Source organism: Dipteris shenzhenensis, chromosome 16, assembly GCF_047967505.1.
Source record: "Dipteris shenzhenensis isolate YYH24624 ecotype China chromosome 16, Dip_SZ_1.0, whole genome shotgun sequence".
NCBI lineage: Eukaryota > Viridiplantae > Streptophyta > Polypodiopsida > Gleicheniales > Dipteridaceae > Dipteris > Dipteris shenzhenensis.
Genome location: NC_141611.1, coordinates 28,331,389 through 28,344,536, shown reverse-complemented (window position 1 = coordinate 28,344,536; position 13,148 = coordinate 28,331,389). Strand labels below are relative to the sequence as shown.

Below are 13,148 nucleotides of genomic sequence, written 5' to 3'. Positions count from 1 at the left end.
TTTCCCTATGTAAGGAATGGAATTAAACATGCTATCTTCTAATTTCCTAGGTGACCACCTCTTTTCCTAGATAGGGGTATAAGTTTTTATCTAGAGAATTAGATTTCCTAGGTACCACACTTCCTAAATGACCACCTCTTTTCCTAGATAGAGGTTGCATTTTATATAGAGAATGAGATTGCCTAGATAGAGATTTAGATTTCCTAGTTACCACACTCGTCTAATTTCCTAGATGACCACCTCTTTTCCTAGATAGAGGTTGCATTTTATGTAGAGAATTAGATTGCCTAGATAGACATACCAAAATGCATACTTCTATCTAGGAAATTTCTCAATTTCACCTAGTTTGAGAGGTTTTCCCTATATGGGAAACAGTTACAAGTCCCTTGTGAATTAATTAGCACCGTCTTCATGCTCAAAAGTATCCGAGCATGTGACATGCGTAGCCATATTCTTAGGTCCCTAGAGTTGTTGTCCGATGGAGCTTTCTCCAATTTGTTGCATGACAGGGACTCTTTTGCAACTTTTCCTTTTTGATTGAGAAAGTTTAACACTGGGGCAATTCAGGTCTCACTATAAAGAAAGGATTTTGGATCCATGTTCTTTAGCCCTTCTCGGGTTGGTCAAGTATTCACATCCACATCTTCTCAATGCATGCAAATTATACCCCCATGGCTGCACAAATTGCATTCAAAATGGTCACACTGAAGGCCACTACTCTACTTCTGATTTGCTTTTTGTTGAGCATAAATGCAGCCAAAGCTTCGCGTCTAGATCATTTAATGAGTTGTTTACAAGGAGATGGAGTGCGGAACTTTACGACAATACAATCAGCTTCCGGCATATACAACAGCCTGCCAGACATCTCAAGGCACCGAAATCCATAAAGGCACCTCTTAGATTAGGTGAGTTAATGCTTTATCCCTTAACCAAAAAATTACGACAACTAAACAAGTTTAGCATTAGATTATACACATTAAAAAAAGGGGAGGGGAAATTACTAGGAACTAGTCAATATAATTAAAGAATCCACAACAAAAAATGTCTAGCAACTTGCTATTTATAATATTATCAAAACATGCGATTTGCGGAACTAGGCATACTAAGGCCCTCTGCCCTCATTTCCCTACCATCGATATCGCAGAGCAGGTGCAAAGGGCCTTAACGTGCTCTATGAAGGGAAATTGGATGCTGCAGGTGCACAGTGGTAGGAATAGCTGAGGGATTGTCGTACACTATCGACACGCCATTTGTGATCATCGATTTCTACAACATTAGGCTATCAAGGTCAATCTCGAATCCAAAACAGCATGGATTAACCTTGGGCAAGTGTATGACAGCATTGCTCGAACAACATCTGTGTTGGGCTTCCCTGTGGGCATTTGTCCATCAGTGGGCGTGGGGGGCCATTTCAACGGAGGAGGCTATGGATTTCTGTCCAGAAAATATGGTTTGGCAGCAGACAATGTGATCAATGCACAGATGGTGAATGCAAAGGGCAAGCGAGTGGACAGGAGCAGCATGCGAGAGGGTCATTTCTGGGCACTGAGAGGAGAAGGAGGAGGGAGCTGGGGCATATTGGTGGCATGGAAGGTTAAGCTCGTGGAAGTGCCAGAAATAGTGACATCATTCAGGCTGAATAGACGTGGACGAGAAACGGTTGCTAATCTAGTGTATCGGTGGCAAGCAGTGGCTCCCTATGCATCGAAGGAGTTGGAGAGCACCATGTTCACAACATGAGGGATGACAGGGCTTGCCACCGAAACCGACTGTGCAGGTGGTGATGTTCGGATGGTATTTAGGTCCGATCAATGAAATGGTAGCTGTCTTCATCTGCCTGTATCTGGAGCTGGCTGGTCTGGCAGCCACAGACTACCACCAAGGCCACTGGATTGACGCTGTAGCAAGCACGGGGGAAGCAGCGATGCCCAACGCGCTAATGGGGCACCACAATTGTTACAAGGGGAAGTTCAAGGTGAAGTCGGACTACGTAACGGAGCCGATTCCGAAGAATGCACAGCTAGAGGTGGCGAGGCGGCTAGAAGAAGGGTCAATAGGGGCGTACGTGTATCTGGAGCCGTATGGGGGAGCAATGGAGGAGATAAAGTCGGACACCATAGCTTTTCCACACAGAGCGGGTAATCTATACATGATACAGTCAAGCGAGGTGGGGGGCGATGCCCAGCAGATGGCATGGCTACGGCGACTGTATGCCTACATGGCAGTCGGCATACGTGAATTACATAGACTTGGATTCGGGCACCGTCGGCCAAGGTAGTGGCGCCGCCGCTGTGGCGGCTACAGAGGCCACATGCGGATGTCGCTATTTTGGTGCTAATTTCTACCGCCTCGTGGACATCAAAACTTAGGTCGACCCCCTCAACCTCTTCCATCACCCCCAAGGCATCCCCCCTCTCTTAAGACCCTCCCCTATATTAGTCCTCACCTCAAGTAGCTCCCACCTACACTATCATGAGTGAAGCTAAAGCGCTACTCGGCTCTTTGTATTGCTCATATTACAACAGTAGCTATGATAGATACTTTTGTGACTCTTTGTACCACTCTCAAATAGCTACATCTCTTTGTAATACTCTCCAATAGCTTAGTATCACAAAAGTAGCTCCCACCTTCACTTGTACTATCCTCTCTAGCTCTCTATAGTATTCTCCAATAGCTCGTATCATAAAAGTAGCTGCCACCTTCACTTGGGAGATCAAACCATAATGAAGCTGTAGCTCTTTGTACTACTCTCCGATTCGCTCTTTGTAATGCATCCCACTCTCCCAATCATCATCCATTCTAAAATTTACCCAAGTCATCACTTCCATATTGTACTTTAATCTCCATCTCTAAGTGTTATATTGCTCTTTTGTCTCAATGCCACTAACTAGAATGCTTTCTTTTACAGCATTCTATTACATCTTATCCATACCACTCATGCCCCCCCCCTTAGAGTAGTATCTAACTCCATCTTCGCTCCAATACTCACATATTTCTTTTCAAGCACTCTCTCCCCATACTCTTGAGATTCTTTTTTATTATAATCGTCTGTAATATATATATTGTTGTGCCAGTTGTCTGAATACCAAGAAGCTCTATCATGTTTATTTTTTCATGAAACAGTGTGTTCACTCCATAAAGAGTTCACTTAGCTCTTCTTAGCTTTGTGCATTCCTAACCACTACCATGTGGTGCTCAATTCCTTACAAGCTATCAAGCTTCTGAACTTTGTCAAAGATATCCTTTAAACTTTATTTGTGTTATTTAAATCACATAAACTGAATGCTCTCTAAAAGCAAATTATATAAAACTACAAAAGCATGCAGCTCTCTCTCTCTCTCTCTCTCTCTCTCTCTCTCTCTCTCTCTCCCCCCCCCCTTGAAACCTAGATGTGGCATGATGATGGAAAAAGCAAAAATGGTAATCTAGTCTCAATTAATTTCATTCTGGACCCTATGGAAGAAACCAAGTGAGGATAACTTCTTGAATACATGATGGGAAAGTTTGAAATCTGAAACCTAGGGTACAAATGTAGAAGCACAGCCCAATTATACATAATATTTTTAGTCCGAGTTCAAACTATCATGCACACTTGATGTTTATTTGTAATTCTCTGCATAGATTTGCATAACCGGAATGCCAATTCATACTTTGTAGCACTTTTTCATCTCACTTCTTGATGAATTGCATCGAATATTTCATCCACAGTTTAAAGGATGGTATATATTGTTATCGATGGATGCACCATAATACTTGCTTGTTCCCCAAGTAGCACAAACGATAGAGTTTGCTTTTGGCTTTTCCTTCCCCTTGTCTGCTGATACACAATGTCCCATAAATTAGAGGAATAGTTTGTAAGGTTAGCATGCAGATGAGAGAGAGCAAGATTGAGTGAGAGATAGAAATAAAAATGTCAACATTTAGCAATCACTTAGCATATAAATGGAATGCCAATTCTTTGTAAAACTCTTTCATCTCATTTCTTGATCAGTTGGATCAAATGTTTAGTCCAAATTTTAAATGATAGTACATATAGTTATTGATGGATGCAACTGATAATGTTCCCTGGCTTAAACGAGTTACAGAAGAGGATCTCAATGCCAAAATGGGCACTACCCTGACGCTTGATCCACCTTGGGAGGTTGTTTATCAAGATATGGGGAGAGGATTTATGTGGGTGTCACAATCCTCTTCAAAGACGTATTCCACATGCATAGGGGAAAAAACATAAGTCAAATGGTCCAGAATGAGACTTTGTCATTAATGTTCGTGACTATGTTTAGTGAAAATGCAAGTATTATGGAGTACAAAAATTAGGGGGAGCATCTTATATAAGGGGTCACTTGCTTGGTGACTCAAGAAAGAGCATTCAATGTTGTGTGGCCCCAGGAGCTATTGTAGCAACTCACACCTTGATAGAGAAGTTGAAATATTTTGGAAAAATCCAAAGAATATCAATTTGGGAAAGTTAAGGTGTAAGTGGAGTAGAATCTGCAAGCATCGATGGTGATGAAAGTACAAGTGTTGCAGGCTTCCATGCTAGAACACCTTGTGTGGACACTAACATGCAAGATAGACCTCCACCTATGGCTCGTGAAGCTAGATCGGCAACTGCGACTCCTAATTTTAGGCAACCTATGATAGTTGAGAGAATCCGGATTCAAGACTTGGAGATTGCACAGTATGTTTGTGGTAGATCAACTTTGCATTCAGGATATCCACTCAATATGGTCGATAACGATGATTTGAGAGATGCATGGAATTGCATTGTTTGCTAACTAAGGACCCGGATTCAAGCTCACACATTGTGTACAACATTGTTAGACAAGGCATATGCAGAAGAGAAATATCACATAAATCATAGCATTTTTGCAAAACTGCATAACATCGGATGCAATCTCTCACAAAGCCACTCCAAACTCCTAGAAGGTGGCCCCCTATCCAATGAGCTGTCACTGCTCATCCTCTCTTGCACACAACCACAACCATCCCTACAAGTCAAGTCAAACACCCAAATCCCCCAAATCCCCCTAATCCCCTCTCTTTCACCAAACACCTCAGGGACTAAATCCCCCCTAAATGCCTTCAAACACCTACTCACCTCTTGAAATCTCCCAAGGGCCCCAAGCCCCCCCCAAAAACCCTAAACACTAAACCCCCAAAAATCCCCTATTTTGATGGTGTGGGCATCGATATATACTGAGGACCATACCAACATCCATACCGATGCTCTACTTTTATACACCCATAGTAATACTGACGCCTGTACCAATGTTTTTTGGGAACCAAAAACCACGCGTTGTTTGTCCCACAACACCATTCATTTTTGTGTGTGTTTTGCTCCCTTGCTTTTGCTTTTAGATCACAATCACCCGCAACCCTTGCCTCCTCACTCTTGCCTCCTCCGGGCCCTCTCCCACCTCTCCAACCATCCTCTCCTACATTGTCCCTCTACACCTAAAAGACTTGTTGCAACTCCCTCTCCATCTCAAGGTAAGAATTCCTCTCTTCCCCTTTTATTTCAAGTTTGTTTGGTTTCTTTGTCTTTGTTTCAACCTCTCCTCTTGTTTCCTTTCCCTTCCTCTACTTTCACTTTTCCTTCCTTTCTCTAAACTTTCTCTCCTCCTTTCCTTTTCTTTCCTTTCTCTAAATGAAGAAACAATACACAAAAAACAATCATGAAAGAGAAGAGTTGTTTTCATGCTTTCTCCTTGTTTGTAGGCTTCTCTTTGTCTCCTCAATCCATACCCTTTGGAATGTTGCTTCTCCAAGCTCTTCCTTTGATCACCAATTAGCTTTCTTAAAATGGTATGTTTCCTATCTTTTATAGGGCCAGGACACAAAACACCTCCTCTTCTAAGCGGGATTATCTAATGCCAGGACACGTAAATTCGAGGTAAGAACGTGCTTTCTCTCTTTTCCTATTTTTCTTTTTGTGATTGCATTTGCCTGCAACTAGCGCCTTAAGCACTAGCTACAGTGATGGACATAGAAACTCTTATCCTCTCTTGTCCCCTCTTGTTCTCTCTTCTCTCCACTCTTATTTTCTCTATTCTCTTTTTTCTCCTTCTCTTCTCTTTTCCTTTTCCCCTCTCTTCTCTTCTCTTCTCTTTCCCTCTCTTTCCCTCTCTTCCCCTCTCTTCTCTTATTTCCTCTCTTCTCTTTTCTCCTATCTCTTCTCTTATTTCCTCTCTTCCCCTCTCTTTCTTCTCTCTTTTCCTCTCTTCTCCCCTCTTATTTCCTCTCCTTCCTCTCTCGTCTCCTCTCTTTTTCCTCCTTCTTTTCCCTCTTTTCCTTCCTCTTCCTCCCCTCTCTTTTCCTCTCTTCTCTTATTTCCTCTCTTTCCCTCTCTTCCCCTCGCTTCTCTTATTTCCTCTCTTCTCTTTTCTACTATATCTTCTCTTATTTCCTCTCTTCTCTTATTTCCTATTTGTTCTCTTATTTCCTCTCTTCTCTTTTTTCTCCCTTTCTTCTCTTTTCCTTTTGCCCCCTCTCAGGACTTTTCTTCTTTTTTCCTCTCTTCCCCTCTCTCCTCTTATTTCCTCTCTTCTCTTTTCTCCTATCTTTTGTCTTAACTCCTCTCCTCTCTTTTCCCTCTTCTGTTGGGATATCTCAAGGTGTATGCCTCAGGCACACCTTGGTTTCTATGTGTGAGTGCTAGAGGCACAGTTAGGTGCCCACAAGCACAGTTAGGTGGTGGAAGAGCCACATAGGATGATTGAGAGAATCTAGGAGCAGATTGAGGAGATGATTGTGGAGCTCTAAAGTCATCAGTGATGTCAGTGAGCATGTATGAGGTGCCTACTTAAGGACCTCACTCTTCTTCATTCTACAAGCAAGTAATGCAAGTATTCTGAGTTTGTGTCCACTCTTTGCTTTCCTTTTCAGCTTACCAACATGGTATCAGAGCCCTTTGATCCCCCTTGAGCCCATTTCTGCCACATCATCTTCTTCTTCTTCATCTTCTTCTTCTCCATTTTCCTCTTTCTTCCCAAAATCTTTGAGAGCTTGGTTCTCCACCTACAAACGACCATTGCCCAAACCCTTTGAGCTGGAAACTCCTCTAATATGGGCAAACTTCCACCTGTAAGCAATTGAAGAAAAAACGTCTGTGGTGGCTGCCATTCTCCAAATAATGAATTTCTTCTGTTGCTCAATACTCCCTGCTTGCTTCGCCATTGCCTGAGCCCTCTTAGGAGTAGATGGGCGACCTCAAGACAAAGATTTTGAGCCATTTTTTAGGTCATTTGGTTCAGTAATGAGGGAGAAATTGTCAAAACTCAGTTTCAGACTGTAGCAACTCTCCCGGGCAAAAGTGCACACCATTTCGTCCAACCTCTGTGCTGGACCCTCTTTGGTATATGAGCTTTCTTTTGCTTCAGAAAGCCCTCTTTTCCTTGCTTTGAAGAGTGAGCTACAAGCCCTCCAAGTTCAGCTTTTCAGTTTTGACAGTTTTGGACAAGTTTTTGAAGATGATGCTACATAAAATGCTACTCTAGCATTTCTGGTTTTTTGAAGCTTTCAATAACTTCAGTACAAGTGTGACTTCAGTTTTGTTTTGAATTACTAGACCTGGTTTTGATTGGAAAGTATTTATTTCACCCACTTCTATGAAGCATGTAAGAAGAAGCATCATTGTTTGAATATTGGTCACTAGTCTTTGCTACATCAAGTGCTCATATTTTGGAAGTCTTTCAGTTATTTTTTCCTTGTAAGAGAGATAGAAACTGCCCAATATCTGGGTTAGACCCTGTCATGGCTACCCTATTTAATCTCGAGAAGTTCAATGGACAGGGCTTCCACACATGGCAGATGAAGGTGAAATTTGCATTGATGAGGGAGAACTTATGGGGACTTGTCAAACCGACTCCTACCGCTTCTTCTACGGCCTCCAATGCTGGAGAATCCTTAACTCCGACACGACCGGCAAGGGATCCAGCTAGAGAAGAAAAAGCATATGGTATTATTGCTCTTGCTTTAGGAGATGATTATATACACCATATCTCTGACTTGGAGTCTCCTTTGGAAGCTTGGCAGAAGCTTGACATGATTTTTGGTGCTAGCTCTCACATATCTAAACTATCACTTAAAATCTCTTTCTTTGAATTGAAGATGACTAGTGGTACTACTTTAGCAGCTCATGTCAACTATATGCGGAGCCTTATGACTCAATTAGCTTCTATCAACTCTCCTATTTCTCCAGATGATGCTATGGCAATGTTACTTAAGAGCATGCCTGAAGATTATGATCACATAGTTACCACTTTGAAAAATCTTCCTAATCCTAATCTTGAAGGTATTATCTCTGCTCTCCAAGAAGAAGAAAGGCATATGGAGCTCAGGAAAGGCAATGACACTGCTTATGCTGTAAAGTCCAGAAGGGCAAGTATACTCCTTGCAATCACTGTGGAAAGACAAATCACCTTTCAAAGGATTGCTTCAAAATTAATCCATGCAAGCACTTAAAAGGAATCTAGTTATTTTAAAAAAGGGAGATATTGCCCTAAATTATGATAAGTATCAAGTTATGCCTTGAAATAAGTTGCTATGAAGAAGGTTATGTTCAATTATGAGGTGCTCATATTGTCTCCTACATACGAGGAGTTTCGAGTGAAATTTGTAACATTAAAGTCCTAACTATGATAACACTACAAGGTACTTGTATTGTCCTGTGCATATGAGGCACCAGCACAAAAGTGTAAGAAAGTGCTAACAAGGGCAAAAAGTCACACCAGGTTCTGCCATAGCAGTGGTGTTGGCAAGTGCTAAAAGTGTTTAAAGAAGTGTCACAAAGACAAAGTGCTAGCATCTTTGGATGTAATCTATTTTGTTAACTTATTTTCTTCGGATGTAATTTATTTTGTTTCAATTTTGATGTAATACTATTATCGCAAAAACTATCAGATGCAATATCTTTCACTTTAATTTCAATGTGGTACCATTATTGCCATAACTATTATTGCTCGGGGGGGTCAGTCATCATATGTAACCCTATCACGTGAGTTCAACAAAAGGATATTTTTAATATCTAAAATTTACACAAATTAATATACATAAGGGAGTTTTTAAAATAAATTTGGAAAAAATTTATAGATTTGTATAGAAAAAGGGTAAATTTTATTAGGGAAAAATTTACAGATAAGGGAATTTACAAATAGTCCTTGAACGCACGTGATATGGAGGGTTTATACATAGTGAACCCCCCGAGTATTATTGCTCTTACTTTGGTAGTGAAAGTGGCTCTAAAGAAGAACAAATGGCATATTTTTTCCCTTTTACATTTTCCTGCAACCATAGGTATCATTGCACAAGAAACTATTGAATAAAATGTTGTCACTATAGTGAAAATGATTCACAAATGTCCTCATTTAGGATTTATTAGCAACCAATGCAACCGATGTGATTGCTGCATAAGCAATTGTTGCAAAAAAAACTAAAATAACTCTAAAATAGGACTACATTTTCCTTAGATTGGAACTAAAATAGCACTAAAATAGCTCCAAGAACTAGAAAAATTGTTGCACAAGGACTAGTAGGACTAAAATAGCTTCAAAATAGGAGTATATTTTCCTTGGTTTAGAAAAGTTGTGGTGGTGCACAATGCTTTCTAGTAGGACTAAAATAGCTTCAAAATAGGAGTATATTTTCCTTGGTTTAGAAAACTTGTGGTGGTGCAATGCTTTCTACAGCCATAGCTTGATGATGTCCTTGGAGTGATGTATGTTGCATTATGCAAGGATTCCGACTTCTCCCCAACATGCATTTGCTTATCTTAATCCTCATGAATCATAGTGAACTTGCCTATGAGTGACTCAAGTAGTTCCCACTCCTCAAAGTTTGAAGGGAAAACATCTGCCATGAATAAGAGATCGTAGAAATCAAACACAAAATTTCCAAATGGACTCATTACACTTACAAGTGAAAAAAGTACATAGATAGAAAGGCTCCCAGTGTGCTGGTATCCTAGATTGATTGAATGATGGAGGCAACCGCATATCTTTTCCCATCTAGACATGTTCCACCTTTGTGAGCTATCCTTTCTTCCCAAACTTGAACTTCAAGATGCGGCCCTTACACTCATGCAAGATATCACCTCTCTTACTCTTGGGAAGCTTATGTGGACCTTTGGCCGATACTTTCATGAATATCCAGTCATTCAAGCTATAGGTGCAAGGCATCCACTCATTCAAAGAATTTTCAGTATTGCGAAAGACAAGATGTCACAGCATTACATGGTCTTGTAGCCATGTTCCTTACCATACTTGTAAAGGTATAAAAAGCAAAAATGGGACTCCTATAGAGGGTGGTGTAGCTTGGAGGGAGAGGGAAGATCCAACATAGATCAGAACAACAAGAATGGGACTCCTACTGTAGCCCGCAGTGTAGCTTGGAGGAAGAGAGTAGCTCCAATGAGGCAAAGGAGAGGGAAAGGGGGGAGAGATAGTGTGAGTGAGAGAGAGAGAGAGAGGGGGGGGGCAGGTAGGAAAGAGGATCTATTGTAGAGAGAGGGAGACAGAGGAGCTACTGTAAACAAAATGAGTAGAGGAGGAGGGCCTAGATCAAGAGGGGGTAGAGAAATAGGGGGAAGAGGGTAGCTACAATAGAGGGAAATCCCATATTCAAAAAATGGAAGGAGAAACAGGTTGGGACCAGAATAGTGGACCAAAGAAAGAGGGTAGACCACCTAAGAGAGAGGGGGGAATCAAAACTTGCCCCAAGTGTGCCCACCACCTCTTGAATGTCATTTGGGGATTTTTTTTTTAAGGTACACATGGAAGGAGCGTTAGGCATGGGTTAAGGGCGGGGGGGGATGGTTTGGGTGGTCCCTACTATAAGGGGAACAACCAATAGGGGCTCTCTACCCACCATCCACCTCAACATACCATTGTCCCACACCTTGGAGCACTCTCATTTATACACCTCAAATCCCTCTTTAATCCCTTGAAATTAGGAAACATTAACTCGAGGCCCTTTTGAGACGCCATTTCTCCCCTAATGTGATGGTTTGAAGTGTTGATCAAAGAAGGCTAAGGAAACTTCTGCCATGGCTAGGGAACTAGAAGGTTTCAAAAGAGTAGGCAAGCGTCCATTGATGCAAGAGGAGACTAAAGAGGATTCTTGATGTGCCAAGCATCAATGCTTGTAGTTTGAGTGGCTACGTAAGGTTGCGACTGCAGTGCTCGAGCACATGCCTGATACTATTGCACGCACATCCATATATGCTCAGCTTGGAGGTCTGTATATTTAGTATTGTAATTTTTGCACACTCCTAATATTAGATTTATCATTTCTTAGGTCTTTTGTCACTAATTATCACATACGAAGTAGCAACCAACATCATGGGCACTAGTTTTGTAGGCATGCAATGGAAAGAATTCAACAATGTCGTCTTAAAACAAGAGTTATTGGGAATCTAGTGCATAGAGGCCGATGAAGGTGAAGCCTTAGGCAATGGAGGAAGGTGGAAGCACCCCAACCTAAGCTCTAGCAGATGGAAGATCACAAATTGCCAAGATGAGTAGTTTCAGCAAAATGCCACTTGGCAAATATGAATCGAGGTATATGGGAAGGCACTGCACCGTAATGAAGTGGCAATATACTCTGCCAAATTCTTGTACATGCACTTCATAAAAGGAATCCATGTGGATTTCTCATCTTAATAGGACAAGCATACACGTGGTCATATTGAAGTGATGATCACGCAATCATAATTGTCTAGGGCATTGGAAGGTGCACGTGGGCCACTAGAGCAACAAGTGGCATAGCTCCATGAAGAGAACGTAGCCCGGTTCGAGCAAGTTAAATGCTTGGAAACTGAAATACCGCAAATCAAGGCAAAGTTGTAGAATGATATTGTTGCTCCATGCACCCAGCTGAAGAGCCTCGAGGACCTGAACACATAGTTGTGACAAGAGTCCCATAATGCCTCTGGCCTGACTACTTCACACAGCTTTTGCCTTGCCATCTGTCATTGCATAGCTTTGCCATCTATCACTACACAACACAATCTTTTGTTATGCTAACCACCGTATTGCTTTGAACACAACCATGTTGGCCTGACTACAGCACAAAACATTTTCCTTGCCACTTGCCATTGCACATTTTTGCCATTTATTACTGTGCAATAGCTTTTGTTGCGCTGACCATCGTGTTGGTTTGAGCAATGATGTTGGCATGGAGAGACCACCACATTGGCATGAATACCACCGTGGCATGTCAATATCTAAAGGGAACCCCTCAAGGTCCATATCCGCAACTACTGTGCTAGATGTTGGAGCTATTTTAGTTCTAAACCAAGGAAAATAGTCTTTCTTTGGAGATATTTGTCATATTACTCCTTGTGCAACAATTCCTCAACCACTGCACATGTTCTTGGAGCTATTTTAGTTCCAAGCTAAGGAAAATGTAGACCTTTGCAATTTATGATAGTTTCCTTGCAACCACCATGCTGGTTATTGGAGTTATTATAGTTCTAAACCACCACGTTGGTTATTAGAGTTATTATAGATCTAAACCAAGGAAAATGTACTCCTATTTTGAAGTTCCTTGCAACCACTATGCTGGTTATTAGAGCATCATGCCAACATCGCTTTCAAGCCCTTCACAACCTTCACGAGTTTCCATGCCAATGCCACAATGGAAGAGAAAGGACTCTCTCTCCCCCTCTCTCTCACTGTGTGTGTTTCATGCTACTCTGTGTGTGTGTGTGTGTGTGTGAGTGAGTGTGTGTGTGTGTGTGTGTGTGTGTGTGTGTGTGTGTGTGTAATGCTACTCTCTCTCTCTCTCTCTCTCTCTCTCTCTCTCTCTCTCTCTCTCTATAAGTGTGTGTTTAGATTTAATAATCCCATCAATAAATGAACCATACAATTAATTCACTCATTTGGATAATAAAAAGTTGCAAATAATAAATGGATTGAAATTTTTATGAAAACCAAAATTGACATAAATTTGACATGAGTAACAGGATCGGCAATAGAATTTTTTATATTGAGGTTGCAAATTTAAGCAAAGAAATAGTACAAACATGTTGAATCCATCAGGTAGTCCAAGCTCTGATGTCAGGGTCCACTTACCTGCCACCATCCAAATAATTATATGTTAGAACAATATAGCATGAATTGGGTAGACAGGTAATGCCTGTCCTCCCT

At 41.4% G+C, this 13,148-nt stretch overlaps 1 pseudogene; it reads left to right on the top strand.

Annotated features, from left to right (window-relative positions):
- Positions 1–671: 671 nt before the first annotated feature.
- Positions 672–13,148, top strand: part of LOC147892785 (reticuline oxidase-like) — a 26,882-nt pseudogene continuing 14,405 nt past the window's right edge.